The sequence below is a fragment of the Anas platyrhynchos genome, chromosome Z, assembly GCF_047663525.1.
Source record: "Anas platyrhynchos isolate ZD024472 breed Pekin duck chromosome Z, IASCAAS_PekinDuck_T2T, whole genome shotgun sequence".
In the NCBI taxonomy this organism is placed as follows: Eukaryota; Metazoa; Chordata; class Aves; order Anseriformes; family Anatidae; genus Anas; species Anas platyrhynchos.
The window spans coordinates 32,609,007-32,636,115 of NC_092621.1; the positions used below are offsets into that span (position 1 = coordinate 32,609,007).

The following is a 27,109-nucleotide window of genomic DNA, read 5'->3' on the forward strand; positions in this document are numbered from 1 at the left end:
ACCCTTTGTCAGGTTTAGTGTAGTGTTTGGAAAAGATGGCAGAATAAAGTACTCCATGTATATTATGATTGTTGTTGGTACTATCACATGCTCTTCAATTTACATCTAATTGACCACAATAGTAAAAGACTATTGTGGCCTACCCACCAGTTATTCTATTTGCATTTTACCTGCAGTGCATTTGATTGCTATTTTTTTTTTTTTTTCATTTACTGTAGATGAAAACATGAATGTCCATCTTAATGTTGTGTTCTGCTTTATAAGCAGAGGCATATAAAGCCTTAATGCTGGAAAAGCTAGAGCTAAATAATAGTTACTACTGAATGTCTCCCTGATGAATACTTTTATAACAACAAAAAAAAAATTTATAACCAAAAAAACACTTTTATAACAAAAATAAAAGTATCCACTTTCCATAAAGTATTCATGTTCTGGCTTAAACTTTGGAGGGTAAACTTTATATAGATTCACCAGTCTTCATCCATAACATATGTAATAGAAGATGCCCGTACAGCAAATCCAGTGTTCATTACATGAGCAAGGTAATGCATTACACGAGCTTAATTATATGACTGGGTTATTTTATAACACTGATTATACAGGAAGATAACTTAATACTATCATTGAACAATGTTCTTGTTTTAATATATTTTAAATATAAGATGTAATGATCACCATGTTAGCTTCCAGGATGTTTCTGCTTTAACTACGATACATTCTAAGAAAGAGAGATACTTGAAAAAAGAGAAAATAAACGACTTGATCTTTGATATTTGTTCTCTTTTCACTAAAAGTTCTAAACTATACTTAAGACCTCTAAATCGTACACACACTGAAGCAGTACAGAGATATATTTATTGCAAGCTTTTCATCAAACACTTGACTATAACTTCCATAAAATAAAGTTTATATCAAAATGAAACAGACTACTAGTTTTAGGCATAATAGTCTTTCACATGACACAGATTTATTATTTACTACATATTTACCAATAAATATATTGTTTTCTTGTCTTTTGCCTTTACTACATTTCTCTGCATGTTAACGACTTTGTTACTGTAGTAGTAACCTCTCTGGCGCGCTCTTTGTTGAACTGCATGTTGAATCAAACAGCAAATCATAATTCTTTCAGATTAAGAGCAAAAGAATGCAGGGAATGTTAAGGTGTTTAATCTGGTGCTGATACTGAAAGAAATGCTTTCCCTGCCTTAATTAATTAACCTGTTTAGTGTTAATTTGCTGCACATTTTCTGTTTCAGTTGAGCGCAGCTGAATAAAATACTTGTTGATGCCTGCAATGGCAGGAGGTAGTGAAGCCTAGCAAAGTTATAGAACCATGGACAGATAAGTCTCTGCAAGGAACTTCATTCAGAGTTGAAATGTAAATGAATGCACGAATTAAAAAAAAAAAAAAATTCCACATAGTAATGGAAAGCATAAAAGTATATTATTTTTAAGACAACTTTATGATGTTGTTTTATACTGACTACAAAATCTGCCAAAAGTACTCATAAGACTAAACTACACACAGTTATTTTTCCAATTATTTCTAGCAAACTAAACTTCTTGCTAACTGCAGTTATATTGAATATTTTCTCTTATTGATGAAAATATTAACATTAAACTATGATTATTCTTTGAAGAAAATAAGTGACAGAAATATCAGTTTAATGACATGCCTTCCAGTAAGAAACTTTTTTTGTTGTTCTCTTCCAAGTCTTGTGGTTTCACAATTAGTTTAAACCCCTTTTGGAAAGCCCGAGACCCCACTGAAAGAAGTGGTCTTCACACATGTTTTCTTGTTCCCTAGTTATCTGATCCCATTGCTGCCCCAGTTTCAGTTCAGCAAGTTTTTCATATGTAAACCTTGTTTTGTTGTTAATGCTATTAGCAACAGCAGGCAAGTACTGGGAATGTAGGGGAGAAGTAGCTAGAGGAAATCTACAGCAGTAGCTTCAACTGTTTCTTGTGATATTTTCCAGTCTAGAACAGCTGAGGCTAAATACTGAATATTTGCATTATGTTTATACCTATACAGATGCAAAAAATAAAAATATACATTCTGCAAACATATATTTAATTTAAATATATAGTTTAAATATATGCTCCTATGCAGTGGAGCAAGAATTGAGATTTGCTTTATATATTTATAAATTTTATGGCAAAAGTAGCCTTTTAACCTTCTAAATTAAACATCAAAAGTTAATGAAAAAAAAAATTCTAAAGGAATGGATTGTTAAAAATAAGTTGGTGTATAACTCAGACAAGCAAAAAAATCCATCAAGCTAACAAATGTTTGAAAAGATAAAAATGATTGAAAATATAAAAAAAAGTTTAAAGGGTTCAAATCTTTAGAAGTGTTTAATAAAGTTTAGTGCAATGTTCTTACACCTTGACACAAATCTTATAAATCCTGTAGTGATCAGAATGCATGATCAGTGAATTAAGGAAGCTGTAGCCAACTAATTGGGGAGCAACACTATAATTAATATTAAGTTAGGTACTTAATAGGAGTTTTCTAATTTTCTTTATTTTTCCTAAAATGTACCTCTTTTAATTTTTCTACTTAACTTATATTCTGGGATATTAAATGTGATTAGGTGGGATACTAAATGACTGAACATACTTCTGGAATATTATTAAGTAAAATTAAAGGCATGGAGAATATACTATTTCACTGTTCACAATCTTAGATCACACACACACACACACAAAACACTTCATTTGCTTTGTAGGTTTTTTGTTTGTTTGTTTTTCCAGTTTATCACATTAGAGAACTCATATGATTTTAATCACACTTCTTCACGTAACTTTAGCTACCTTCTCATCTTCACAAGAGTGCTACAATTGTCAAAAAAACAGTCTTGACTGCTTTGGTATTTCGAGTCTTTGTTTTGGGTATTTCAGAAGCACCATGAAGTCACAATTAAAAATGTATGTAGTGTTACTGAGATACAAAATATTCAATGTAATTGAGGAGACTAGTTAGAGAGAACTTCAATTACTGAGACCACATTTCTGCAATGTAGTATTAGAATATTAATCTCTGAGAAAAGTTGTAGATGAGATAGGATAGGTTTTTGTTTGTTTGTTTGTTTGTTTTTAACCCATGCATAGGAAAACATCTAAGCTTTTCAGCTCATTGTACAGTGTTTTCGTTTTTTTTTTTTTCTTTTTTTTTTTTTTTTTTTTAATCTAATTTTAAGTTGTTTCTTTGATGTCTGCTGTAAATTCCTGTTTCTTGGCCATTCGTAATTCCACAAACTATAGCTATCATAATATGATGGAAAGTCTATCAAGGAGAAAAATCAATCTGGATTGCATAGTATTTTTATTTTATTTTATTTTATTTTATTTTATTTTATTTTATTTTATTTTATTTTATTTTATTATTTTATTTTATTTTATTTTATTTTATTTTATTTTATTTTATTTTATTTTATTTTATTTTATTTTATTTTATTTTATTTTATGTTTTATGCTTTAGGTATAAAACAAGATAATCAGGAAAGTTTTGTTTATATAGCACTTTATAAATACACAGAAATAAAAATGAACATGTTTACGTTGAAATTTTGCTGTCTGCTGTCGAGAAAATTACTGTCTTTTCTATGGATGCATCAATAATATTAATCTTGAAAAAAAATAATACAAGTCTACACATTCAGTTAATAATAATTCAGATAAATATTAAGGTGTTTTCTTTGGGATTTTGTTTGCTTGCTTTTATTTAAAGAGCATGGGTGGAACCCATCTGAGGTGGAGAGCACAGGCTTAATTAATAGAATGACTATTAGCCTAACTAATCACGTCACTGGTTCAAATGGTAACATAAACTACCTTTATGTATAGAAAATTTCAGGAATATTTTATAGAATTTTCTCCTGAGCTTTTCTGATAAAACAGCTTAATAAAGCAAGTTGAATATATATATATATATATATATATATATATATATATATATAATTATAATAAATATAATTTATATTTTATATTAATTTATATAATTTATATTTATATTAAGTAAATATATATTTTTTTTTTCCATAGGCTTAAATACTAAATGCAATTTACATTGTCCATGCATTGCCTAAAAGTCTGTGAACTTCTTAGCAGAAGACATTGGTGTCAATAAGAAAAATTCAGTCTCAAATCAGAATTTTAAAAGTTAGGAAAGACTAACTTTTAAAAAGATAGTCAGTTTGAAAGTTCTGGAGTACAACACTTACACGGGTGGCTGAGGCAGCTGGGGTTATTTGGCTTGATAAAAGAAGGCTCAGGACAGACCGTAACGGAAGTTGTAGTGAGGTGGGGCTTGCCTCTTTTTCAAAAGAATATTCCAAATATTTCCAAAAATGTTTTCTCACTTGAAAGGAAATGGTTTCAAGTTGTACCAGGGGAGGTTTATGTTCCTTTTTAGAAGAAATGTTACTGAAAGCATTGTGCAACATTGGAATAGGCTGCCCAGGGAAGTGGTTGAGTCCTTGGAGGTCTTCAAGAAACATGTAAATAGTATTTAATAGCATGCTTAGTATTATGCTTTGTCAGTACTAAGTTAGAGTAATGGATGATCTTAAGAGGTCTTTTCTAAACTGAATGATTCTATGATATTTTCCATAAAAACAAAGTTTAACCAGGTTTATGTATATGTATGTGCACTTGTGTGCACATATATATATACATAAATGTTTTTATGGTTATTTACCTATGTGATTGCAAAACTTTTTTTTTTTTTAATCTATAATCATAGAAAAATATTAATAATTACTTTGAAATAAAATTTAAATTAAACTGCATTCTGTAGTGACATTTTTAATTTTAAATTCATTGAGAAAAAAAAAAAAAGAATGAATATTTGTGTAATTAGAACTTGTGTGATTACATAGGAAAAATATTAAAAAGAAAATTGCAGAATCTGATTGGTGTAAAATAAATCAATATATAAGCAAGCAAACAAACTGAGAATTTGAGATAAAAATAAGCAGAGATAAAATTTCTGAAGAGATTTAAGTTAGATTTTATACTACAAGATTTATACAGTTAGAAAATTTGTCATCTGAAAGCTCTCATCGGCTAAGGAATTTAGCTAGGTTGTTTCTTGAAAGAGGAACATTTTTCATGAGGAGTAATGAGGTTATCACAAAATTCTTTTTCCTTGTTTCTCTGCTTTATAACTGAACTTCAGGAAAAAATCATCTATGTTAAAATCAGTTGGTTACTGTATTACTCTGTGCTTCATTGTACGCTGCACAATTATAGCATTTTAATGAATATTTTTATTTATTTGAAATAACAACAACAAAAAATATTTTCTTTTAGTTTACATACACATAGAGATTTTGACACTTGTATTGAAAGTTAGCAGTGATCACCAGCAGAATAAATAAAATAAACAAGATAAAGTATGCTGCAATAAAGATTGTAGCTCTTATTTAAGATTGTTCCTGAGCTCCAATTGTTTTATTCTCTTTTGATTCTTCATAAAATTTTAATAAAAAGTCAAAAAGAACATCTAAGGAAGCACAGAAAATATCTGATCACATTACTATAACACTTGTAATTTGGTTTAACAGGAAGTAAACTCTATGATATATGGAATTCAAAGTTATCACTATGCAAAACATCTATCATCTAACAGATTATGCTGGTAAACCAAGTTAATACTAACACATACTAGTTTTTATTTATTTATTTTATGATATTATTATTGCTCCAGAAAAGCAGATTTTCAGTCCATAAATAACATTTTTTTCAAAATCACCAAGTGCTATAAAAACACTTACAGGAACTACTGAACTGCTAGGTCATTAATTATACTGTAGAAATGTGATGTCTTTAAATATAAGATCATTTGTCTTTCAGAAAATAAGCATTGCTATAATATATTAAGGACTTATTTATCAGACAAATTTGTTTTCTGGAAAAGTGGTAGGTTTCATATGGGATGAGATTTTATGAAGACTTTAATTAATGTAATTAAATAATTATCCCTTAGTTATCCCTTAATTAAATAATTATCCTTTTAGTTTACATTAGCCATGTAAACTAAAATTCACACATATTGGTATTATTCTAAAAGCAAGAAAACAAGACAGGACAAGGGAAATGAGAAATAGTAATACAATTTCATAATAGGTGATGGGGTGAAGTTTATATGACTCTTTCAAAAGGGATGCTCTTCTTTCACATTCAGATGACATGAGGCTACTGGGTTTTTGTCTCACATGCAACAGATTCCCAGAACTATTGAACATATTGCAGTGGACATAAATGGACATAAGCTTTTTAAAGACTTTTTCCAGGATACATCACAAATGTCTTTCTAATAAGTCTTTATATGAGGCTAGGTTAGCCATTTGAAAATTGTTGCAGCACCAGCTGCAACTAAATGACATGGGTTTCAGTAGTCTTTTGAATATCCATGCAATTGATCCACCTATTGCAACTAGAACGCTTTTCTAGTACAATGTCAAACTCCCTCGAGCAAAATAAATAAATAAATAAATAAATAAATAAATAAATAAATAAATAAATAAATAAATAAATAGCCTGACTTTACTTCTTCCAGGTCAATACATCAATCATGAAAATACTGGATCTTGCAATAGCACTGTTCACACACAAATTCTATGCAGGCTTAAATTACACTACCTGAAGGCAGGTGGCAGAGTAAACTCTAGGAGTGGAGCAGACAAGGAAATATTTACTTTGACAGTCTTGATGGGATTTTGCATACAGAGAACATGTCCATGCAAATGTAGATTCAATGTTGTGCAGGAACATTTACACAATGCTTAGCATGAAACATCTAGGAAATTAATGGACTCCATGCAGTCTCAGGTACTTTGGCCATTAGAAAAAGGCAAATCTCATTTGAAGCTGAGTATGACCTTTGAGGATTGCAATTTTTCATTTGGGTTTCTGTTATGGTCATTGAAGCTGAAGTTCTGTGTGTCTAACACAAAAAATCAGATTATTATATATCAAAGTCAGAGGTTAGCAAGATGCAATCTCTTAAGTCAATTAGCAGGATTCAACTTGAATATTTGCGAGTTTGTTCATGTTTGACAATTACAATTGAATTTCCAGGTCATGGGCACATAATGTTACAGATGATCAAGAGAAATGACACCATTGTGTGTTTGTGTGTATATAATTATTTAAAAAGAAAAAAAAAAAAGAGGAAAAAAGCACACAGTCAATAATATAGAACAGAGTGTTTAATTGTAATTGTGTCTAGGATTTCAGTTACACCTATCAGCTAGTGTATAACATCAAATTAAGGAATATTATACTATTTGGAACATTATTTTTTAAATGTAATTTGTCTTTTTAACAAATCACATGTACTCTTAGTTCTGAATTATTAAACAAAATGAAGGAAACTAAGTCTCTTATAACGGGAATTCAAAATTATCTAAGGTTATTCTACAAACACTGTATTTTCAATATACTATCTAAATGAGTTACACAAATTTATTTCTTTAAGAAGGTGACAAATGTACATTTTGTAATGGAATGAGTAGGAACAACATTTAAATTAGGTCAAATTACTATGAAATGTAAATTCATGACTGTTTATATCAAATTGAATAAGAACGTATAAATTCTATGGTGAATAGTCCAACAATTCCCGTTTATTTGACTGCTGTCAGCGAGATATTTATTCCTTTTCTCTCTATTAATTTTAAACCTGAAGGGGATGGTGATTTAAAATTCAGAAGGCTAGAAAATTTTGTCAGAGGGTTTTTAATTCTTGGGAAGGGAAGGGAAGGGAAGGGAAGGGAAGGGAAGGGAAGGGAAGGGAAGGGAAGGGAAGGGAAGGGAAGGGAAGGGAAGGGAAGGGAAGGGAAGGGAAGGGAAGGGAAGGGAAGGGAAGGGAAGGGAAGGGAAGGGAAGGGAAGGGAAGGGAAGGGAAGGGAAGGGAAGGGAAGGGAAGGGAAGGGAAGGGAAGGGAAGGGAAGGGAAGGGAAGGGAAGGGAAGGGAAGGGAAGGGAAGGGAAGGGAAGGGAAGGGAAGGGAAGGGAAGGGAGGGGAGGGGAGGGGAGGGGAGGGGAGGGGAGGGGGAGGGGAGGGGAGGGGGGGGGAGGGGAGGGGAGGGGGGGGAGGGGAGGGGAGGGGAGGGGAGGGGAGGGGAGGGGAGGGGAGGGGAGGGGAGGGGAGGGGAGGGGAGGGGAGGGGAGGGGAGGGGAGGGGAGGGGAGGGGAGGGGAGGGGAGGGGAGGGGAGGGGAGGGGAGGGGAGGGGAGGGGAGGGGAGGGGAGGGGAGGGGAGGGGAGGGGAGGGGAGGGGAGGGGAGGGGAGGGGAGGGGAGGGGAGGATTGTCTTTAGTTGAATAAAAAACATGGTAACATTTTGGTAGTCCAAATATTATCGAATCAGCATGTCTTGTTAGTAAAAATTCTTTTTTCTTTTTTTTTTTTTTTCATAGATGGTATACATACAAAACACATTTTGAACTAATCTTTTAATTGTATTTTAAATTCATAATTGATTAAACTGGATATCATCGTATGATTTTAATCACATTATTTCAATTAAATGGAAATTCAAAAGATGGAAGTTAAAATAGTATAAATTGTAAAGGATTTTTTTTTTTTTTTTTTGAGGCTTGTGTGTGGAGGGAATGGGATGATGATCTAGAAAGAAAATAAGCCACTTATTCAGGGTCTCATCTAACCCGGTGTTGAACATCTCTAGGGATGGGGCATCCACACCCTCTGGGCAACCTATTTCAGAGACTCACCGCTTTCTGAGTGAAGAAAGTTGCCATAAATTCATTAGAAGATAAGAGAAGACAACATTTTCTTAAGGAGATTGGAGATTGTAATTGTAAGAATCAAACTTTTGTAATTTGTTTCTTACAGTTGTAATTGTAAGAAACAAACAAACAGACAAACAAACAAAACTATAGTGGCTGGTTAAAGATGATATTTGTAGGTATTTCAGGTTGATGGTACCTCAGAGACAGAGTTGCAGCAAGAGAACTTCAGCAGATTGAAGTGCAATGGTTGTCTGAAAACTTGGGTTAGAAAGAATCCAGACAACTAATGCGCAAGTTGTTAGCTTTATAAGCATTGCGGTGAGTTGAGAGTGGTGGCAGGATACCACTAGAGAGATTAGAAAGATGAATAAAACAACAAAACAAACAAACAAACAAACAAAAAAAGGTAAAATGGGACACAGGAAATTCAGAAAAACAGGTTGCAGAACAAACAAAGCTTCACCTTAAATCAGCTTTGGGGATTATTTATTTACTTATTTATTTATTTATTTATTGACCTCTCTGGCCTGAGTGCCAGGCTTTTGCCATGGATGGGGATCAACCTATATATACTTTCGTGTATTTATTTCTGTGTCTATATATTTTCCACTAATGGTTTCTCATAGTGACCAGTCTGAGAGAGGAACAAAATAACTGCTGGTGTTGCTGGCATTGCCTGTGTTTTTTGTTTTGTTTAGTTTTGTTTTGCATACTGTTTTCATCAGTGTTGATCTGAGAGGCTGACTGTATATTTGCGTATATACATGTACATGTACATACACTGTGTGGTTCTTCATCTGTCTATGGCCTACATGCTTAGCCTGGATACTCCTTAGGTCTGGGAGCACTGGAGCCGCCTTACCCCTCTATTGGGCTGCCAATTTTGGCAACTCCTAAAAAACAAGCTTTTACAGGTCTGTGAAGAGATATTCATTATTTTATCCCTTAATTATAAGGACTGGAATGTAATAGTTACACCTGATCTGCTTTTACTCACTTGTTCAGGCAATATCTTTAAGTGCTGTTGCATTGGGAACTTGGAAATGATGACTAGTAAAGACTAACTTGGAGCCACATACAAATCAAACCCTAGCTGCAATGACAACAGCTATTAATACAAATTAGTAATTAGTGCAAACTGAAGAGCTACATAATATTTCTCTCCAACTATGCACTGATAAAGAGAGTGAATATTGAATTCTCTAAATAATGTGAACTGCTTCATAGAAAGCTTCTCAGACTCTTGTCTTGTATTATAACTTAAGGACCTAAACACCAACTCTCAACTGTTCTGGTAAGAAAAATATCAGGGAGTATTCTTTAGCAACCTGTGAAATGTGAAAGACACAGCAAGCACACTGATGATTTTCTGCTTTGTTTGCATACCACAGGATTCCTCATACCAGAGTGAGCCACTGACCTGAGTGTAGACTGTTGTCTACCAAACAAATGGAAAACATCTCTCAGAGAAAATTATTGAGCTGTATTTGCAGAGGAAGAAGAACTAGGTTTGTGAAGCTGCTGCATTTCTGAGGCAAACAATCAAGGAAGGGCTCACTGAGAGGACTTTAAACTAGGTATGAAGGGGGACAGGGATGAAATGAAGTTTGATAGAGATGAGCCTGGGGGAGAAATGCCAGGGGTGAGGGAGATGACAGTGGTGCAACTGAAGAGCATCTTCACCAGTGCACACAGGATGGTCAACGAAGAGGAGGAGCCGGAAGCCATTGTGAGGCAGGCAAACCATGACCTAATTGCTGTCACTGAAACAGCTGGAATGATGTAATGGCTGTCTACAAGCTCTTCAGAAGGGGCAGGCAACTAATTGGGGGTGGGGGGTGGGGTGTCTCTCTGTATTATAGAGTGTTTTGACGTTGTTGAGCTTGGGGCCGGGAATGATGAAGTAGACTTCCTGTAGATAAGGATCAAGGGGTTGTCCAACAAGGTGGATGTCTTGGTAGGGGTCTGTTACAAACCACCAAACCAGGATGAAGAGGTGGATGAAGCATTCTATAAGCAGCTGGAGGAAGTCACACAATTGCCAGTGCTTGTCCGCGTGGGGTACCTTAACTTCCTGGATATATGCTGGAAATACAATACAGCCCTGAGGAACCAGTCTAGAAGGTTCCTGGAGTGTGTGGAAGACAGTTTCCTGACTCAGCTGGTTATTGAGCCTAACAGAGCTCACAAACAGAGAAGGACTGGTGGGAGATGTGGTGGTGGGGAGTTGTCTTGGGCGGAGTGACCATTTCATGGTAGAGTTCTATATACTTGGTCACGAGAGGGGTCAGTAAAACTGCTACCTTGGACCTCTTGAGGGCAAACTTTGAATGTTTCAGGACACTTATAGGGAAAATACCTTGGGAGTCAGTCCTGAAGGGCAGAGGGGTCCAGGAGGGTGGGACGCTCCTTAAGAAGGAAGTCTTAAAGGCACAGGAGCAGGCTGTCCCTGTGTGCCATCAGATGAGCTGGTGGGGAAGTAGGCCGGCATGGCTGAACAAGGAACTTTTGCTGAGTGTCCAGGAGAAGAAGAGAGTTTATGAAAGGGGCAGACAACTAAGGGAGAGTACAAAGCAGTTGATAGCATATGCAGAGAAAAAAATAGGAAGGCCAAAGCCCAGTATGAGCTCAACCTGGCCACTATGGTTAAGGATAACAAGAAATGTTGAATAAATATACTATTTGCAAGAGGAGGGCCAAGGAGAATCTCCATCCTTTACTGGATGAAGGGAGGAAGATGACTCCTGAGGACAAGAAAAAGGATGAGGTTCTTAATGCCTTCTTTGCATCTGTCTTTACTAGCCAGACTACTTATCCTCGGAGTACTCAGCCTCCCAACCTGGAAGTCTGGGGTCTGGGACAGGAAGTAGAAGAAACCCCTCACAGTTTAGGTGGAAAGAGTTAGAGATCTGCTGCTCCACCTGGACTGTCAGAATTCCATGGGGCCAGATGGGATCCACCCAAGGGTGCTGACGGATTTGGCAAATTAGATTGCTGGGCTGCTTTCCATCACCTATCAGTACTCACAGTCATCTGTGGAGGTCCCAGGCGACTGGAGATATTCTAATGTGATGCCCATCTATAAGAACAGTCATAAGGAGGAGCCGGGGAACTACAGGCCTGTCAGCCTGACCTCAGTGCTAGGAAAGGTGATGGAACAAGTCATCTTGAGTAGAGTCATGCAGCATATACAGGACAAGCATGGGATCAGACCCAATCAACCTCATTTCCTCTGGCTGGGTGACCCACCTCGTGAATGAAGGAAAGGCTACTGACTTCTAGACTTCAGCTACTGACATCTAGACTTCAGCTACTGACTACTAGACTTCAGCAAGGCTTTTCACAGGGTCTCCCACAGTATTCTCCTGGAGGAGCTGATAGCCCATGTCTTATACAGGTACATTCTACTGTATTAAAAACTGACTGGGCAGCTGGCCCAGAGAGTAGTGGTGAATGGAATGAAATTCAGCTGGTGACAGATCATAAGTGGTGTTTCCCAGGGGTCGGTGCTTGAGACGATCCTCTTTAATATCTTTTTTGATGATTAGGATGAGCAAATTGAGTGCACCATCAGTAAGTTTGCAGATGTCAACAAGCTGGGGAAAAATGTTAATCTGCCAGAGGATAGGAAGGCCCTGTAGAGGGACATGGATAGGATGGGTGAATGGGCAGAGGCCAGTGGGATGAGGTTCAACATGGCTAAGTGCCGGGTCCTGTACTTTGGCCACAACAACCCCATTCAGCACTGCAGGCTTGGGACAGAGTGGCTTGAAAGCCGTGCAGAGGAAAATGATCTGGGGGTCCTGACTGATGCTCACCTGAGCATGAGCCAGCAGTGTGTCCAGGTTGCTTTCTTGACATCCTGGCTTGACATCAGGAATAGTGTAGCCATCAGGACCGAGAAAGTGATCATTCCCCTATACTCTGCTCTGGTGAGGCCACATCTTGAGTACTGTGTTCAGTTTTGAGCAGCTCATTATAAGAAAGACATTGAAACCCTGGGACATGTCTAGAGAAGGGATATAAAGTTGATGGAGTTGCCTGGAACACAATTCTTATGAGAAACAGCTGAGAGAACTGGGATTCTTTAGACTGGAGAAGAGGAGGCTCTCTCTACAACTACCTAAAAGGAAATTGTGAGGAGCTTGGGTTCAGCTTCTTCTTACAGGTAGCTAGTGATAGGACTAGAAGCAATGGCCTCAGGCTGTGCCAGGGAAGGTTTAGGTTGGAAATTAGGAGATGTTTCTTCTCAGAAAGAGTAGTCAGACATTGGAGTGGGTGTCGTGGTTCCACTCGAGTGGGCAGCCAAGCTCCACCACAGCCGCTCTCTCACTCCCCCTCCTCGAAGAGGAATGGGGAGAAAATATGTGAAAAGGGCTCAAGGATTGAGATAAGGATGAGAAAATCACACAATAATTATTGAAACGGGCAAAACAGACTCAGCATAAGGAGATAGTAAGGTTTATTGCTCATTACTAACAAGCTAGAGAAGTGAGAAACAAAGGAAAGAAACCAAAAGCACCTTCCCCCCCCATCCACCCTCTTCCACCTCCTCCCCCTGAGCGGTGCAGGGGAATGGGGGAATGGGGGTTATGGTCAGTCTACAGCGCTTCTTCTCTGCCGCTCCTTCTCGGTCACTCTCGTCCCCTGTGCTGTGGGGTCCCTCCCACGGGACGCAGTCCTTGATGAACTGTGGGCTTCCCAGAGGCAGCAGCTCTTCCAGAACTGCTCCAGATATGGGTCCGTACCACGGGGTCTATCCCTCAGGAGAAAACTGCTCCAACCTGGGTCCCCTATGGGCAGCAGCTCCTGCCAGGTCACCTACTCCTACTCCCGTGGTCTCCTCTCCACGGGCTACAGGTTCGGCCCAGAATCTGCTCCGGCAGGGGTCTTCCACAGGCGGCAGCCTCTGTCGGTGCAGGGCCACCTGCTCCACCGTGGTCTCCTCCACGGGCTGCAGCATGGAATCCTGCTCCACCGTGGTACTCCATGGGCTGCAGGAGGACAGCCTGCTTCACCATGGTCCTCACCACAGGCTGCAGAGGACTTCTGCTCCAGCACCTGGAGCACCTCTCCCCCTCCTTCTACACTGACCTTGGCACCTGCAAGGCCATTTCTCACTCCCTTTACTCTCCCAGCTGCTGTGTGGTGCAGCGGTTTTTTTCCTGTCTTAAATATGCTCTCACAGAGGTGCAAAACAACATTGCTTATTGGCTCAGCTCTGGAAAACAATGGGACCCTTCCCAAACATGGGGCAGCTTCTAGATCTTTCTCATAGAAACCACCCCTATGGCCCCCTGCTACCAAAACCTTGCCACGTAAACCCACTACAATGGGTTGCTCAGGGAAGTGGTGGAGCCACCATCCATGGGGATGCTTAGGGAAAGGTTGAACATAGTGGTTAGGGACATGGTTTAGTAGGAGAAATTGGTGGTAGGGCGATGGTTGGACCAGATGATCTTGGAGGTCTTTTCAAAGCACTATGATTCTTAGGCTAAGTTAATATTGAGAGGCATATCATTATATTACATTGCATTGCACTTTTGTAATCATTATAATAACAATACATATATAATACATATATTTTTATATATGTATATTTTTTTATGTATACAAATATCTTCAGCTAGTCACACCTAATGCTTTTCTCTACTTCAACCCCTTTCATTCACTTGCCACAGAACTTCTTCATAGCAAGATGGTAAATGAAGATCATTCATTAAAAAAAAAATAAATTAAGATAATTTGAAAGCTGAGAGTAGCTGATGCAAAAGATAACTCTAGTATCTCAAAAAATCTATCAAGAAGTAGCTTTGCAGATACTGGAATCTAGATAAGATTCTAACATAAAAATTCTTTAATTTATAGTCAGGCAAAATGAGCACTATTTCATTACTGAAAAACCTTTAGCTGTGAAAAACAAAAACGAGAACATCAATGATCATTTTAAAGTCCCTTCTGAAATAGTTATCTTAAAATAATATCATTATCCCCACTAAGTAATGGGGATCCTGAAGTAATCAATCAAACTTTATACACTCTGGACACTACATTGATTTTTTGTTTGTTTGTTTGTTTGTTTGTTTTTGCTTTTTTGTTTTTCCCAGTAAACCACCAACCATCCTTTACCAAACTGATTCATCCTCATGTCTACGGTCTCAATTCAAATTTAAAAAACAAACAAACAAAAAACAGAACAAAAATAAACAAATAAACCAAAACATTAAATATATTTTTAAAAAGAATCAGTAAAAGAATCACTATAAATCCACTCCCTTATAGTTTAGCATTCTTGCTAGCCGAGATATAGAATAAAATATAAAGCTGATTAATCTGGTTAGTGAATAGTTTTTCTAATTTCAAGTAATTATGATTTGGAAAAAAAAAAATAAAAATGATTGTAAAAGGGGGAGACACTGCTGTGTATCAAGGAAGACAAGTTGGTAGCAGAATGTAATATATATTTGTATTTTCTAAGATGTGTAAATGAAGTGTGATTGAAAAACAGAGGCAGAAGAATAAAAACAAACAAGCAAACAATCCTGAGAGACTTGAGCTACGTGGGACAATGAAAATTGGTTGATGTAGTACAGTTCAATAGCTAACATGCTACATGATTGCTACATTATTATATTAAAAAAATTAGGTCATATGGTACATACCAACAGACAGAGTATTTGTATGCAAGCATGATTTTTAAAGTCCCTCTTTTTGTAGTCTTAACCAACAGATATCGGTATATCTGGCACTCTCTCTGAAATATCAATAAATGTCTGTTCTTTTAATCATTAAAATCACTTGAAATAAACCTGTATACCACAAACTGTTACTTTAGAACAGTGCTGACAAAAAGAGTTAGGTATCAGAAAATATAATTTCAAAACCTTGATAAAATTTGTTTCCTCAGTATGTCATCTTAGCTTCCAAATTAAAAGTAAAATCCATACCACTTAAAAAGTATGCTTACATAGCAACATAAACATAACTTGTGTCTCAGTTAATTTTATATCTGGCTTACTTATTAGGACATGGAAACTTTGTTTAATATTAAGAAATGGATTCTTGCAACTGACGCTTTTTTAATGTAAGTTACTAATTTGACTGAAAGTTATAGGATCATAGAATCATAGAATATCCCAAGTTGTAAGAGACCCGCAAGGATCATTGATTCCAATTCCCAGCTCCACACAGGTCTGCCCAAAAATTCAGACCATATGACTAAGAACAAAGCCTTAAACTAAGAATGCTTAAACTACAACAGTCTTGGTGTCATGGCTACACCCCTGAGGAGTCTTTTTCAGTGTGCAACCACCCCTCTCAGTGAAGGACATTTTCATGATATCCAGCCTGAACCTCCCCTGTTACAGCTTGACACCATTCCAGTGGGTCCCTCACTGGTCACTAAACAGAATAGGTCAGTGCATGCCCCTCCGCTCTGCCTCGTGAGGAAGCTGTAGACCACAATGTGGTCTCCCCTCAGCTTCTTCTTTTCCCAGCTGAACAGACCAAGTGACATCAGCTGCTCCACGTATGTCTTCCCCTCTGCACCCTTCACCTTCTCTGTAGCCCTTCTCTGGACACTCTTGTTTCACGTCTTTTTTGTACTGTAGTACCCAGAACTGCACACAGTACTCAAGGTGAGGCTGCACGTCGACGTGGCAGAGTAGAGCAGGACAATCACTTCCCTCGACTGACTAGCAGTGCTTCATGTACCTCAGGATAAATGAGGCATGACCCTCCTTGCTGCCAGGGCACACTGTTGGCTCATATTCAGCTTGTTATAAAACAAAACCCCAAGATGCTTCTCTGCAGGACTGCTCTCCAGTGTCTCATCCCTCAGTGTGTACATATCTCGTCCCCCAGTGTGTACAAGGGACCAGGGTTGCCCCTTCCCAGGTGTTGGACCCAGCACTTGCTCTTGTTAAACTTCATGCTGTTGGTGATTGTCCAGCTCTCTAATCTGTCCAGATCTCTCTGAAAGGCCTCTCCACCTACGTACTTTAACATTTCTTTTTATTATATATATTTAACTTACTATGGAGACCAAGACCCTCCCCACAGGATTTGTCTCAATGAGTTCTTCTCCCAGTATGGATTTATGCCTGGGATTGCCCTGACCCAAATACATCACACTGCACTTGACCTTGTTGAACCTCATGAGTTTCATGTGGACCCATTTCCCAAGACATACTTCTCCTCGTTCCTTCCCCATATTTTATTTCCTACACCACAGTATCCAAATTTAAAACCTACATGCAAACTCAATTTATTTTTTTTTTGAAGTAAGACAAAAATGAACTTTTTGCTTCCCAACTCAGTGTTCCCCAACTACACTTCTTGTAATGTATACCATGCAGATCATTATTTTCATATATGTGTTGTGGTCATAGGACTGCATTTGATACTTAGCAAATCAATGTGAATTGCTGAAATATAACCCTAGAAATGATACAAAGCGTGCTCCTAGAGAAGTAATATACAATTTATCTGGTAATTAAAGTATGAAATAGGAAAGATCAGAAAATAGAGTTCTGTGGGAAACTAATAATAACCCTTCATAAGCCTTCAACAATATTAAAAAATATTTTAGAAGTATATGTTACATCTTTAATTAGTTAAGGATTAATGGTCAGGTAATAACCCAGTCTATTACTAGAAAAATCATAAAATCACAGATTTTGTACTTTCTTCCAGATGTGTGTGTGTGAAACAAAAATGAAAATAGAACCTAAATCAATAGAAATGCAGTACAAAGATTTTGTTAACAGCATTATTCTTGGCAACACTAACATAAAATAAAGACAGAGATCTGTCAAGATTGAACTTGTGCTGAAAAACATTATATGTGTGTACAAAACCTATAGGGTATAAAACATGCAACCATGGAATAAAGCTAGAATATACTGATAAGAAAGAAATAAAGTTCTCCTCATGCATCTGTAAAATCACCAAAATTATAGGGTGAGGAACTAGTTACTCACTATTTTCCCTGAAAAATGTCATACTATTAATAATCTTTGCTTGTATCCACAAATGTAGACATAGATATATGCATAAATAGATCCTCAGTAGTAACTAGTCATTATATACTTCAATAACCAGATATCCCTGTTCCTTGTTTTGGAAGATAAATAAGTTAGCTTTTAAAATGTTATAAATTATGACAGAACAATTTTTCAGGTATCAAATGCATATATATATATATATATATGTATATACATGTATATACGTATATACGTATATTTATATGTATTTGATCTGATACAATATCATGAAATACTCTCCATAACACTAGAACTGTCCATGTACAAGGGCAATATATCTTTATATTCCAAACATGAAACCAGTTATTTAATATCTTCAACCAACAGAGCTCTAGATTTCAACATATTTGTATTTTTCATATTTGCAATAGTATTTTCTGAAGTATGGGAAATATCATGTCACAAATGGAAAAAAATCAAACTAAGCCATTTTATTTTGTACTTTGTGTAAATACAAGAATGAAGCAGATGCTTATTAATTAAGAGTAGGCAGGTGATGGCGAGGCTCAGTGGCACATTGCACCAGCTGTGGAGACTAGAGACAGTTTTTTTCCCCCATACATCCATTTTCATATTATTGAGCAAATACTCCAAGTGTCTGAAAAGGTGTCAAATGAAAATGATAGCGAGAACTAAGAATTCATTACTGCTAAAGCTTGACAAAGTTTTATGTCTTTCACATTTCAATCACACATCCAGGTGAGAGAAGAAAAGAGAAAAATTAAAGGATTTATAGATATTCCAGGTACATTATGTCAATTGTTATTTTGCAGGCACTGAATAACTAAGAAATTTATGAACTTGCATTCACACAATATGACAACATGATCACCAACACAGTCTTAAGTTTGAAGGACACTTGAGCTCCCTGTCTTCAAAAAATGACCACAGTAGAGGTGGGCATTTTACAATTTAGATGAGGTGAAAATAAAAATTATGAAAAAAAAATAAAAAAAAATCTTCATCAGCTTCAGTTGGTTCATTTTCTATTTTCCTCCACTATGAAATGAATCTGCACTTTGGTGAAACATACTGAGATTTAAAGAAAGTAAAGACAGAACATAAGGGAGGACAGAAAGAAAGGGCAAGGGCAAGGGCAAGGGCAAGGGCAAGGGCAAGGGCAAGGGCAAGGGCAAGGGCAAGGGCAAGGGCAAGGGCAAGGGCAAGGGCAAGGGCAAGGGCAAGGGCAAGGGCAAGGGCAAGGGCAAGGGCAGGGCAGGAAGGAGGAGACTCTAGGAGACTCAAGGAGCCTTGAGAGGAGACTCAAAGAGTGGAGACTTGAGGATACATGTGGAGACTTGAGGAGACTTGAGGAGAGGAGAAGGGGAAGGGGAAGGAAAAAGGAGAGAGGAGGGGAGAGGAGGGGAGAGGAGAGGAGAGGAGAGGAGAGGAGAGGAGAGGAGAGGAGAGGAGAGGAGAGGAGAGGAGAGGAGAGGAGAGGAGAGGAGAGGAGAGGAGAGGAGAGGAGAGGAGAGGAGAGGAGAGGAGAGGAGAGGAGAGGAGAGGAGAGGAGAGGAGAGGAGAGGAGAGGAGAGGAGAGGAGAGGAGAGGAGAGGAGAGGAGAGGAGAGGAGAGGAGAGGAGAGGAGAGGAGAGGAGAGGAGAGGAGAGGAGAGGAGAGGAGAGGAGAGGAGAGGAGAGGAGAGGAGAGGAGAGGAGAGGAGAAACAACATCAAAGAAACAACAACAACAAAAACTCAAGAATACTTCACCTTTACAGGAAAAGTTGTTATGTATTGTCACAGGCAGGTGCACAAAGTGCATATAGAATATTTTTAAATACTATTCCTATAATAATCTGGTTATTTCTGTAAAGTCAGTATGCTATAAAATATCCATTGACATTTTTTCTCTAAAGTGTTTCAGACACTAAATATTCTTCATCAAGTTGGTTTATTGTATGTAAATATTTCCATTAATTGCAATTAAAAATGCACAGAAGGGTAAAACTAGATTGAATTACTTCTAAAAATTATTTCTGCAATTAGTAGTAACACAAAATACTTTATTAAATAAGAAAACTTTTAATAGAAGTACATAAATATCATAATACAATGGAGAACTACCTAATTTACCTAATTACCTACTTAGCTCAGTTGCTTAGTTTTCGTCTTTTTTCTTCTTCTTCTTCTTCTTCTTCTTATTATTATTATTTTTTTTTTTTTTCTGAAATTCTAAATGGCTCATTAAGCTTGCTTTGTGTAATGTTATTGGGTTTGGTCATTTAACTAGATGAGCTTGAATTCCATTTTACATGCACAATGGAATTTGCTTAACTACCACTCTTGAAAGAAAATAAAAATTCCAATTAAGTAATCATTTTGATTAGTAGAGGCTCCAAAATGTGCATAGACTTTTGGTCAGTAATTATTATTTAATCCTTAAAACTAAGTATAGTGCATATTAAGTAGACATGACTAATATTTTCTAAGTAAAAAGTCAATTAACAGACCTTGAAACATGCATTTTCACTTTCTCTGAAATTATATTTGTGAATTCAGACCAAATGGGTTGAACAAGTTTCATTAAGTATAGGAGTACACTTGGTAAGTAGTATGGGGGTAGTCTATTTTCTAGCTAATTACTTGATATACATCCATTTTGTATGTAACAGACCTAGATTTAGTTATCTTCCTTCACTATTATAACCTATTCCTTTAAAGTCCACCATCTTTGAAGCTGACTGCTCTGAATCAATCCCAGTATTTTGCCTAATATTTTATTGTATGGAAACTGAGACTGAAGTTTTCTAAGTTAAATAGAAAACAAGTAAATGATTTTATTTCCATGTTTTATTAACCATATTTTATTAACCATATGAATGAATCACAGAAGTTCTTGAAAGAAAATAAGTCCTTAGTGAGTACATATATCTTCAATAGATACGTGGAGTGAAACTGGGTTCAAAATTTTCAGGATGATGTCACACTGAAGTGAAATCTGATTTTGCCATCTCCTTGCCATTAAGTTTTGGCATATTCTGAGATAGCACAGTTTTAATCTTTGCAGTCCAGTAATCTCCGTTTTGTTTAAAATATAATTTTAGTAAATCAGGAAAAAATATCAATTTGTAAGTTTAAGAGTATGGTTTCTAAGAATATCCAGTAAGATGTTCTTCCTAACTCTGGATACAAACTCAGGAGTGGGGTGGCATAAAACATCCACAAAGAGATAAGTAAGATTTAATTTTTTATTTTTATTTTTTATTTATTTTTATTTTTATTTTATTTATTTTTATTTTTTATTCTTATTCTTATTCTTTATTCTTATTCTTATTCCTATTTTCATTTTTATTTTCTTTATTTTTTTGTTATTATTATTTATTTATTTATTTATTTATTTATTTATTGTGAGTAGCTCTCAGACCTCCTCTCCATTACTATTTATGGCTAAGAACCTTCAAAGACCATAGCCTTCTCTACAAGCTGAACTACATCGCCTCTGTGGAATTATATAAGCACAACTTGTTTAAAATAACCCTGTTAATTGCTTTCTATGTGTATTGATAATGATTGAAACTGGTTTGAAACCAGACTGTCTTTTAACCACTTTCTTCACAACAACCTCTAATCTAATAACTGATATACATATATAGATATATATACATACACAAAAGCATATACAGATGTGTACACACACATTTACATATACACATACAAACACATACGTATTTTTGTATGATAGAACTTGATTCTGTCAACATAATGTGCACTTCATTTTCTTCCATCTGCACCTATTTGGCTTTTGTTGTTTTTATGGTAATGATGAAAATTTGAGGATGTGGAGGTTAATATCTCATTAAAAATTTGGTGTCTCAGTCTTCTGTTCTACACATTTTCCACTCAACAAAAGACTGATAGAAGATTAATGATTCTGAGTAACTTGGCAAGATAACTCTCAGGGATCCTAATGTCAGTGGCCAACTTAATAATGTAAAATACAAGAATTATGAAATTAATTTCTTCTTTATAATCCTAACAAACAAGCTGAATTACTTTATACTTCTTCAGTCCTGGGGAGGTCAACATTTGAAAGGAAACAGATCGCATTTCTCCAAAGAGATAAAGGGAAAGAGTAACTTAATTGTTATGAAAATGAGTAAGTACTTACCAGTAAGGCCACTCCAATGTAAAGAAGTACTAACAAATATCTTGGTTAAGTATTCTGAAGTTCTACTGTTATGAAATGAAATACAGTTACCTAGTTTATGGAAGTTTATCTGTTAGATTGTCAATATAAAATTTTGGTAGCTATCTTTATCACAGAATCACAGAATCACAGAATGTCTAGGTTGGAAGAGACCTCAAGATCATCAAGTCCAACCTCTGACCTAACACTGACAAGTCCTCCACTAAACCATATCACTAAGCTCTACATCTAAATGCCTTTTAAAGACCTCCAGGGATGGTAACTCCACCACTTCCCTGGACAGCCCGTTCCAATGCCTAACAACCCTTTCGGTAAAGAAGTTCTTCCTAATATACAACCTAAACTCCCCTGGCGCAACTTAAGCCCATTTCCCCTCATCCTGTCACCAGGCACGTGAGAGAATAGACCAACCCCCACCTCTCTACAGACTCCTTTAAGGTACCTGTAGAGAGCTATAAAGTCGCCCCTGAGCCTCCTTTTCTCCAGGCTGAACAAGCCTAGCTCCCTCAGCCACTCCTCGTAAGACTTGTTCTCCAGACAGCTCACCAGCTTCGTCGCCCTTCTCTGGACTCACTTGAGCACCTCGATGTCCTTCTTGTAGCAAGGGGCCCAAAACTGAACACAGTACTTGAGGTGCGGCCTCACCAGAGCTGAGTACAGGGGGATAATCACTTCTCTAGTCCTGCTGGTCACACTGCTTCTTATACAAGCCAGGATGCTGTTAGCCTTCTTGGCCGCCTGAGCACACTGCTGGCTCATATTCAGCCGACTATCAACCAATACTCCCAGGGCATTCTCTGCCTGGCAGCTTTCCAACCACTCATCTCCCAGACTGTAGCTCTGCTTGGGGTTATTGCATCCCAGGTGCAGGACCCGGCACTTGGCCTTGTTGAACTTCATACAATTGACCTCAGCCCATTGGTGCAGCCTATCCAGATCCTCCTGCAGAGCCTTCCCACCCTCAAGCAGATCGACACATGCACCTAGCTTGGTGTCATCTGCAAACTTACTGAGGGTGCACTCAATGCCCTCATCCATATCATCGATGAAGATATTAAAGAGGAACAGCCCCAGTACAGAGCCCTGGGGAATGCCACTAGTGACTGGCCTCCAACTGGACTTGACTCCATTTACCACAACTCTTTGGGCCCAGCTATCCAGCCGGTTTCTAACCCAATGAAGCGTGCGCCAGTCCAAGCCAAAAGCAGCCAGTTTCTTGAGGAGAATGCTGTGGGAGACGGTGTCAAAAGCCTTGCTGAAGTCAAGGTAGACCACATTGACTACATACAAAGTGTGAATTATTGAATGACTCACATTATTAAGGTATACCAAGGTATTACCAAGGTATTGTATGACTCACATTATTAAGGTATACCAACAGATGTGAATGGTAAAATTATTTATTTCCACTGTTCTCTTAGGTTAATAGTTATTACAGAAATTTCAAATGAAATGTAAACATCACAAACCCTTTTCTAATATCTACTCTCCAGAAGACTATTTTGAAGTCTCTTCCATTGTCAGTTCAACAGATACACTAAACACACCTTGAGAGTCTTATCACAGCCTGTTTCAGATTGTATTGGCCTACATTTACATAAAACTGTAAACTATGTCTTATTTATTTATTTATTTATTTATTTATTTATTTATTTATTTATTATGAGAAATGTGTGTTCACATGAGAAGGGATGAAGGACAGGAATAGTGGTTTCCCTGACAGTACATTAGCTTGATCATTTCAGCAAAGACTTCAGTCATTCTAATTTACACCAGAGACAGGAAGAGTCCATTACCCATGTTCAAAGAGAGCTTGTCTTGTGCTCCCACTGAGGATATTCAGAAAGGTTATCTGTTTGAACAGAACTGTAAGGCTATTCTCTGCTACTGCTGGTAGAGGGATGAGAGACGAGGTTTTCTAGAGGTTGACAAAGCAGGTACCCCAGCTACTAGGATGACCTGCAGCCAAGTTCTGCACCTCTATGTAGAGCAGAAAAGACCTAGAAAGATTAATCTCACACAGCTAAAACTGGTCTCTATGACTCCATGAGGAAACAGTCTCAAACCACCAGGGGAGGTTTGGATCAGATTTTAGGAAGATTTTCTTCATGGAAAGTGTGGCCAAACATCGGAAGAAGCTGCCCTGAGGAAATGGTGAAGCTCCCATCCCTGGGGATATTCAAGAGACATGCTCACTATTTGGATAAGCATTTGAAAGTCATCATGTATTTATTTTGTTTGCTAAGGATAACAAAATACATTGCTATATTGTTTGTAGCATGTTGTTGTAAACAATATTTTCTTTTAAAATTTTAATTTTATATAGTTACATAAATATATTACAGGCAGTAATATGATGTGATACTTAATCCTTAATGAAAAAAAAAAAAAAAAAGTAATGGCATAATATTTGAGGTGTGCCATTTTTGAATACTTGTTTGTGCTCATTGTAACTTAAATAATCGGTTTTATTTCAGACACTGTCTGTTGCAAGCAGTTATGCTATGGTGTGTCTAATAGTTTTTGTTTAATTAGAAGAAGAAAAAAATCAGCTGAGCTTTACATTTCAGCAATGAATATTTTAAATAGCTATTTCTAAACAGTACCTGATTAAATATTCTCTCTAGCTACATTGAACTTCCTTCATTCTTCTTTCATACAACACTGATTTCTAGGTCAGGTATGGAGGTAATAACAAGTAATGTTATTTGAAGTGGTGAAATAAATTGATTAAATAGCTACAAATGGTATGATAAAGCTGTTCATGGCAAATTATGGAATATGTTACATTAATAACTGCAGTAAAACAAAGGTGGACTAGAATTCTCATTTGTGAGATCTAATGCAAGATCTGAATGTTCTAACACAATTTCAAGCCTTTCAACCCTGTATTTATTATTATTATTATTATTATTATTATTATTATTATTATTATTATTATTATTATTATTATATTATTTTATTTTAATTCTATGCACTAACTGTTACTCTTGTGGTTGAAGAATTCCAGAAGAAACAAGAAAATAAATACATATCATTTGTTAGTAAACAAGAACAAAAAAATAGATTATTTTAATGTCTCCACATTTTAGCACACACCAGTATATAATCTCTCTGCTCATATGGATTTTGTGGATACAAAACACATTCAGAATTTTTTGTGTGAGCTAAGAATAATATCACAAAAGTTTTATTTTTCAACCCATAGCCTTCTGTAATTAATATTTAACGTATGTAATTATACGTTAATTCATATAATTATATGCATATAATTATATGTAATTTAATAACTTTAATATTACCTGGTCAAATACACAAATAAGTGTTTGTACTCACTATTACATTTTTGAGAAACTTTTTTGTACAGCGAGTTAGGCTCTTTTAAATTTATTTATGTATTTTTCCCCAGCTTTGAGTATCTATCAAGACCTGCTTCAGTTAATTAGTTAAAATAAATTGTATGTTCATATTCTGCTTTTCATCCCTCTACTGGAAAATGATGGACAGCACCTGCTCAGTAAAGTGCAGAAGGGTGATGATAGAACTATCCGTACTCATAAAAAGATGAATATATATATATATATATATATATATATAAATTAATAAATATATATATTTATTAATGACATGGAGTATGAAAAATGTGAAGGACTTAAGAATTCTATTCACAAAGAAACACAGAGATAGTGCTCTATTACAAAGAGGACCAATCTTTAAATTTCTTTTATATGTAAAATTATGTATTTATGTAATTTATAGCAATTATTTCAGGTATGCCCTACCATATGTGTTTAAGAGGTCAGTTAGTCTAGAAGCTAACAGTAACATTAAAAAAAAAAAAGAAAAAAAAAAAAAGAGTAGTTCTCATATGTACATACCTAAAAATAAAATAAAATAATAAAATAAAATAAACATATTTTACAAGACCCCTTTGCAGATTGTCAACTTTTATTGTTTTTCATTGATCCATTACTGATGGATCCATTACTGATCTGGCAGGTTTTAATCAGACGATCCACAAATAAGCTTGGTTGAATACTTCAGAAATGCAGGACTGAAAAACAATCTGAAAAAAAAATATATTTTGCCCTTAATAAATAAATAAATAAATAAATAAATAAATAAATAAATAAATAAATGTTGACAAAATAATTACAACTATTTTAAGGTAAAACTGTTGCATAATATTCATATTTCACTTTTATGAGAAGAAAATACATTATTGATTTGTTCTTAAGGTTTAAGAACAAATGCTACTCAGCATGCTACTCAGCATGGGAATAACCTTCTGAAGGAGAGAAGGACATAACAAATGTCATAATTTGGTTAAACATGGATCTTTCCAGATCTTTACAGTTCACTTGGACCTTTGGCATTTTTGAGATTCTTAAATTAGTGACTTCAAGTCAAGTATATAAAGTTCAGGTATATAAATGATTCAAACATAGTACGGTTTATTTCACTTCTTCTCTGTGTTATTCAAGCAGACATTTTGAGACAAAAAATGGCTATGAAATCTGTAACTGGAGTATTAAGTTTAGCACAGTTTCACTTGTACTTAGGCACAAGTGCTAAAAGATCTTCTGTATGCCTAGAACACTAGTTTTGAGATTCTAAGAAGACAAAAGCCAATAGCTTGCATTAATAAATTATGAACTAGAAACTGAATTGATTTTTCTAAGTCTTAAGTGCTTAAGGAACTGAAGATATTTTTCAATACAGCACATAGGCACAAAAAATTGATTTTCAGAAACAGATATATTTGAAAATTCTGCACTCTTTGTTCCCTACTATTACCTCAAATATTCTGTGAAATTTTACCTCTAAGATACATATATTAAAAGACTTTAATAAACTTAGATGGTATATAAATATTGTTTTATATATATATATATATATATATAATTATATTTAAAAGTAGAATATAGAATAAGAAAAAAATGCACTAGCTACAGAGTATTATTTTGGAAAATAATTTAAAAATCTGCTATTGAAATAGCAATTTTTAAAGTGAAGTTTAAAAAAAATAATTGGGAAAAAAAAAAAAAAAAAACAACCCACAGTTTTCATTAAGAACATGAATTAAGAACATTTCATTAAGAACATTTCATTAAGAACATACAAAAATTCTATCTTTTTTTTTTTCTTAGAATA

General features: G+C 36.0%; 1 long non-coding RNA gene across 10 annotated transcripts in view; it reads right to left on the minus strand.

Moving 5' to 3' along the window:
• The window catches only part of LOC113840240 (uncharacterized), an 829,451-nt gene that overhangs the window by 625,972 nt on the left and 176,370 nt on the right, over positions 1–27,109 (minus strand). The gene's annotated exons all lie outside the window — the stretch shown is intronic.